This window comes from Liolophura sinensis, chromosome 9, assembly GCF_032854445.1.
Source record: "Liolophura sinensis isolate JHLJ2023 chromosome 9, CUHK_Ljap_v2, whole genome shotgun sequence".
NCBI lineage: Eukaryota > Metazoa > Mollusca > Polyplacophora > Chitonida > Chitonidae > Liolophura > Liolophura sinensis.
The window spans coordinates 15,684,026-15,690,253 of record NC_088303.1 but is presented as its reverse complement, the minus strand read 5'-3'; the positions used below and the strand labels follow the sequence as shown (position 1 = coordinate 15,690,253).

Sequence of the window (6,228 nt, the reverse complement as noted above, 5' to 3'; positions counted from 1 at the left end):
ATTAGCCAGATTTGGTTACCGAGTGTGAAACATTGATATTTTGAAACCAGTGATAATCGAAGTGTCCAAATCACAGATCAGGCGGTCAACCGGGACCAATTTCATAAAAAAACATTAGCATCACAAAAAATATGTGTATGATTTTTACGGTATTTAACAGTGAGATGATTAAATAAAGATCAAGTTTTTTAGCAATTAGGGTAATAACAGAACAAATGAAATAATAGACTGATGGTCACCTCTATACCAGGTCATGTAAATGTAAGTAGAATACGAGTATATTACTGAAAGTTCTGGGTGATCTGAGCTAATAATACTTTACATTATTATGCTTAGGGTCAACACCGCTCATGCATGCTGATAAATTTCAACTTCCGGGAGAATTCGGGTTCGTACATATCACGTGAGTGCAGATGGTTTCTTCACGTGCATGTTTGACTTCTATGCACTTCAACGCACACTTTCTTAACTATTCACTGATCCGGCTAAAACCAAGTTTTCATTATTTCATTTAAAGGAGAAGAAAATTGAAGTATCAAACAAATACCATTGAAAAGAGCATGCATTTTCTCACAGGTGCATGCCATAAAAATTTCTCATATGTACCACAAGTTGATAAATTATAAATAATGTCGGCGCCAAAATCTGCTGTGGGTGACTCCATTTTGCCTGAAAACTAGTCCTAAAGTCTTCTGTGTTAGGAGGAGAATTGCCGTCGGAAACCGCCGAGGTGCAGTTCGTACATTTCCGGTAGAACTCTTCTTCCCAGAATGTAGCGAAGATCGGAATGTTGGACGTAAGTTCAGAGTTTACACGCACAAGCCGGCAGTTTTAACGAATTTCATCGGCTGAGAGGCAACACACTCCAGCATAAATTACAGGGTGTTAAAGATGGAGGACGCTTTGAGCTCAGCGATTTATGACAGCCTTGCTGTTTTTAGACTTCACGTGTATGGCGAGGAAAAATCGCAAGATTATGCAGCAGGCACCACCATGTAGAAAAAAAATGTGCTCTTTTCAGCCTATAGCATCATTGTTTTAAGTTTTCTTCTCCTTTAAATATGAACATATTCGTGCCTTGCTTAGCCTTGCTTACATCACGGCACAAAAATAAAGGTGACAATAATAGGATGTCTTGCAAGCGGTAATAACGCCCGTCTGCTGTTTTTGTGTGCACAATGGGCTCCTCAAAATTAAGTGAAAGTCAATAAAACGGATATACCTACTCTTTTAGAAAACCAAATCTTTAAAAACGACTGCCTCGTTATCCGTAACAGTCATACACACATTGTGTACACGTGTCATGGTAAACATATTACACAAATTATAGAATTTTGTACGGCTTGTAGACAAAAATAGTTAGTCGCATTAGCTAGTTGCATATGAACACAAACATGTTAGGAAATAAATTTATGCTGTTGTAATCTGGTACAATTTAAAAAAGTAATTAGTAATAAGTAAAAAAAGTGAGTAACCTATATTCAGTGGTGAAAGGAATATAGACAATTAACTTCGACGATTTGAAGGATGGTAAGAACTGATCATCTAGTTAGTACGTCATACGCTCATGTTAGTAAAAAAAACCCAATAAACTAATAATGTCCATTAACCACGCCTTTTTTTACGACAATATAGATGTAGGCATTGTTTAGAATTTAACATTGTACATGATGATGATGTATACATTTAGGTTGTAGCATGCTTTATACCCTAAACGATTGCTGAAATTTACAATCTGTAGCATAACACTCTTGTTGACAAATACAGGGCAGATTGGCAACCTGTTCATCGTTCAGTGAAATTCCACTGTAGAAGCTGCCTTGACAGTGGTACCGCGTATGCATCACATTTTTTAAGTTAAGCATGGCGTATATATACATGTACGTAAGAGATAAAGTGCACCTTAACGGCGTTTGATACATATTGCCCGTTGAGATACGTCTACAGGTATTATCATGGTTTATGTACACCTTAGAAACTGAAACAAATCTGACGCCACAAATATTTATCGATTGTCACTTAAATGTCATGGGGCGCTTATGATTGGCTCACTTTTGCATGATAAGGGTTTATTTCGCAACTTTCGTTTACTGTGTTATCAGTTCTGTGTGGAATGGTGTTGAATGTTGTGTTAATATTTTAGTCCAAGCATTACAGAATAGATCTGTGGATACGCATGTAGTAATTTATAAGCCAAAGCTATTTACAAAAAAAAAATGGCCTGTTCTCAAAGTTTATAAGGATTTTATTTTCATTCTACGACCTTCGATATTAGATCCTACGCTTTAGTTTTTCATGTTGAATCTACTTTGCCTGTTGCTGCACTGTAGGCGCCTTGGCATAAGGTCCGATTAATATAAGATAAAAGTGCTGTCTAAACATGGTTGGAACCAAAACCTCCGTGGAAAACTAAATTATATGTGGTTTTCACTTAAATACAATTTGTTAATCTAATATATTAAGCTAGTATATCTTTTAGAAATTCGTTTAGGTTAAAACGTAACAATGAATTCGAAATAGTCTCACCACTATTGCCAATGTGGCCTTAAGGCATGCATGATCATTCGTTCATTCCAAACGTCATAGAATTTATTCACAGGTTTGTACAATTCGGGGATTTGGTTAGGGTCACGTCCTTAATTGCGTGATACGAAAATATCTGTTATTCGCGTCTTTCTCCGAAGGTTTTCAGAACACTTGTTTTATTAAAAACAACGACAAGCATTTATATTCATAAAGCTTTGTTCTCATTACCTACATCTTGTAATGGAAATTTGCAAAGACAAAAGTTTGCCACTTTAAACCCGTCAGAACCATGCCCAGGATCTTATCAGAAGCTTATCTGTTAATCGAACCAGGTGAAATACATGAACCTTCCGTTATTCCTGTGTAAAATGTGTGTTTACAGTCTACCAAAACTTAACTATTCCTTTTCACTTCCTGGTATTCTGCCGCATAACGTATGTCACTTAGGTACATGTACCCAGGGAAGTGTAACTAATTGGTTCAGAGTGTGAAGTAGGCTTGTCACAGCTACACGCCTTTAGCGACAGCGATGGTGATATACATACATGTTTACGTTGTCTTGACGAGGATATATAAAAGGCAAATGGAATTCAATGTAAAGCTAAGCTTTGTAAACAGGAAACGACCGGCAGTCACAAACAGAATTGACAAAAAATCGACCAGTATTTGAACTGTTTTGCGTGCTGTAGTTTCTTCCTCATCAAATGTAGAGTACACCTTGTTGTAACTAAGTGAGTGGGGAAAGCTATAGATTTTTAGATCAAATTTACTTACTTTAGTTGGTATGGATGTCTTTGCAGCCGGTAAGAAAAGAGGTGGCATGGGTGCGATGGTGAGGATTGTGTCGGGCTGTATGAGCCGTGATAGGTGAATGTGAAGTGAAATGTGGGGTGGTGACAGGTGTGAGGTGATTATTACATATAAAGTGATATATAGCTTGCAAAGCATTCTTATACATGTGAATTTATTTATGAGTCAAACCTTAGCTGGACTGCATGTGGCTCAGATTTTTGACTACTTCAAATTCTCATCAATTTCAAAACTTGCATAGTAGGCCTAATGTTGGAATTCAAAAAAAGAGTGTTAAATTTAACTAAACTCTGTTGTCTGAGTGATGCTGGAATGTAGACTATTATGTTGAATTTGACAGAATATTGTGTTATAATAACAAAATACATTTTTGCACCACTCAGACAACAGACTTTCTGTTAAAATTAACAGTTTAATTTTTTGAGTGCACATGTTACTGAGCAAATAAATCAGACGCTTTTGGGGTCGAAACTGGTTTTAATAATCGTCGCAGTGTTATTTTTGCGAGTTTGAATCCAGCTCTCGACGAGTCCACTGCATTTATAAGCCAGGAAGTTTGTCAGGAATACCTGTCGAAGGGTTTTGGTGCATTCCGGGCTCTGTTTTTTCTCCACGTATATACCTGACGGCCGTTTTTAAAAGTGGAGAAATCCGAAGTACTGGGTTGCAACTACTAATCAAATGAATAGGCTAAATAACTGAATAAATACTTCTTCCGGGTTTGTAAGTCCATGCATAGTACAAAGTAACAAGTACACGGCATACTCACATACACCGTCCTTGAACTCTTCACTTTGTGTCAAGTTTGTCTCGAAATGTGACAAGGAAAATGTGGCTGGTTCATCCATACATGGCCAGTCAGAGAATGCGGAAGAAAATAGGTTGACCTATATATATTTATACCAGTTCCTAGGGTACATATCGGAACGTGGATAAAATAATCTGAAATATGAGGCACTTCGTAGTATTGTGTATTGTGTGGAACGGGGCGTCAAATTTATTTACTCGCTTGTGAAGCCTTGGTGACACCTGTAGCCCTTTGCGCATGTGGGAGTCCGTCAGTAACTGGCTGAAGGTCGGTTTACGCAGAGCACTCGGCTTTTCACCACCCATACAACTGACTTCCATCGTAAATAAATATGGTATTAGGTTTTCAGACAAGAATACTTAGTAACTCCATCAAGAGTCCCTTGCTGACCACATTAAGACTACTACCCTAGATCTATGACGTCGCGTGTTCGAATCCATCCCCCGCTAGTTTTTGTCATATGACCGATTTTTTTTTTTTTTTATCTTTGGCGTAAATCAACCATTTGAGCAAATGTACTCATTAACCCCGTTCTATCACCCGCTGGATTATTTATATTCCAAGATATTTATCTCTGTCTACATTCAAATTTAACGTCTTTTTTTCCAGACACTGTAAATTATTAACCAACAAAATAGTCCGCTGAAAAAATAAGATACTCACATTGTACTGATTACTGTCATACTTTCGTCCCTCAGGATTCTTACACTTCTTTTGCGATGGTTTTCCTTGGGTTGACTGTTCTGGTACTTTTCATTGTCAAACTGGCGGCTAAGAACATAAATTCTTGTAAGTTACAGTCACTCGGCCACTCGGCCACTCGGTTCTGCCCAGATACGCTTTCAGAAACATGGAACAGATTCGCAAGTGAATGCATGTCATTTTAATGCAAACTCTTTTTGCATCTGGTCAACAAAATTGTTCCTGGATTTAGCAACCCCAACAGAACCCCAACTCGTTAAAGCTCTCTGAATAACAAGTCAATATAAGATATAAAATATATGCGCGAATATACATGTAATTTATTCAAGTTTAACCTCTGGTTTTTACTTCACTGATGAACACTTTTTTCATTTTCAACTCTGTAACGTCCAGTCTCCGTTTCATATATCGTAACTACCTACTGTTTATTTGCACGTAACCACCCTGACGAAAATCACACCTACAACATTGACTGCCATGATGCGTAAGGCTGTGATCGTTTGTCACACTGAAACTCCATATTTTTAGGTTTCCTTCTGTAATCGAGTCAGGTCCGTAGAAAGATTATATTGCTCTCTTTCCTTCCGTAACAATCAGTCTAAACAGGAGAAAGACTCTATATCACTAATTTTCTTCCTGTATCTTGTACCTCAGTACAAAGGCTATATTGCCAATTTCTTTCTGCAACCCGTACCTGAGAAGAAAGATTGTATTGCTGATTTTCATTCTGTAATCTGTAGGTCAGAAGAAAGCCAGAGTACCAAACATAACTCAGCCAGAAGTCTGTGTCCCACTCCAGCATCATATTCTCAGCGAAGACTTGGCCACTAAATCTCATATCGGCATCGAATGAATCTGCTATAAAAATAACGAAATAAAAACACGTTTCAGCAAATGCCGAAAGGCTGAAAATCTGACGGAGAATGTCTACAAAGTAACTGGCCTTACAATATTATTATTTTTGGATGAAAAAATTATCTATGGTAGACATCTCAAAACAGGAAGTAGTGGAAAACTTCGTTGACGACAATGCAATCCAGCTGAATTACGTTGTAAATTGTGTGCCAAAATATCTTCAGTATCTGTTTTTTTTTCTTTATTTTGTGTATCACACTCCAAGTCGCACCCGAATGCATGTCCTTCAATCAGGTAGCCTCTTCTGTTCAATTCTGGCTTCACTTCATTTCAAGCCTCACTTGGACCAAGTTTAAGAGTAAAGGCTTACTTTTATTATATTTATAGGTTAGACGACATTGTCGCTGTCAACATGGCCAGCAACTTGTAACCTATACACTTTGTTTGATCAACAATAAATAATGACTTAACTCAATCCCAAGGTACTTTCAGCTTATAATATTTACGCATGCGTGTAAGTGTTTGGG

General features: G+C 37.5%; 1 long non-coding RNA gene across 1 annotated transcript; it reads left to right on the top strand.

Annotated features, from left to right (window-relative positions):
• The first annotated feature begins 232 nt into the window (after positions 1–232).
• Positions 233–6,170, top strand: LOC135475903 (uncharacterized). The gene is made up of 3 exons (XR_010445072.1): positions 233–403; positions 4,843–4,933; positions 5,587–6,170. It is a non-coding gene; the product is annotated as an uncharacterized LOC135475903 (long non-coding RNA).
• Positions 6,171–6,228: the final 58 nt, after the last annotated feature.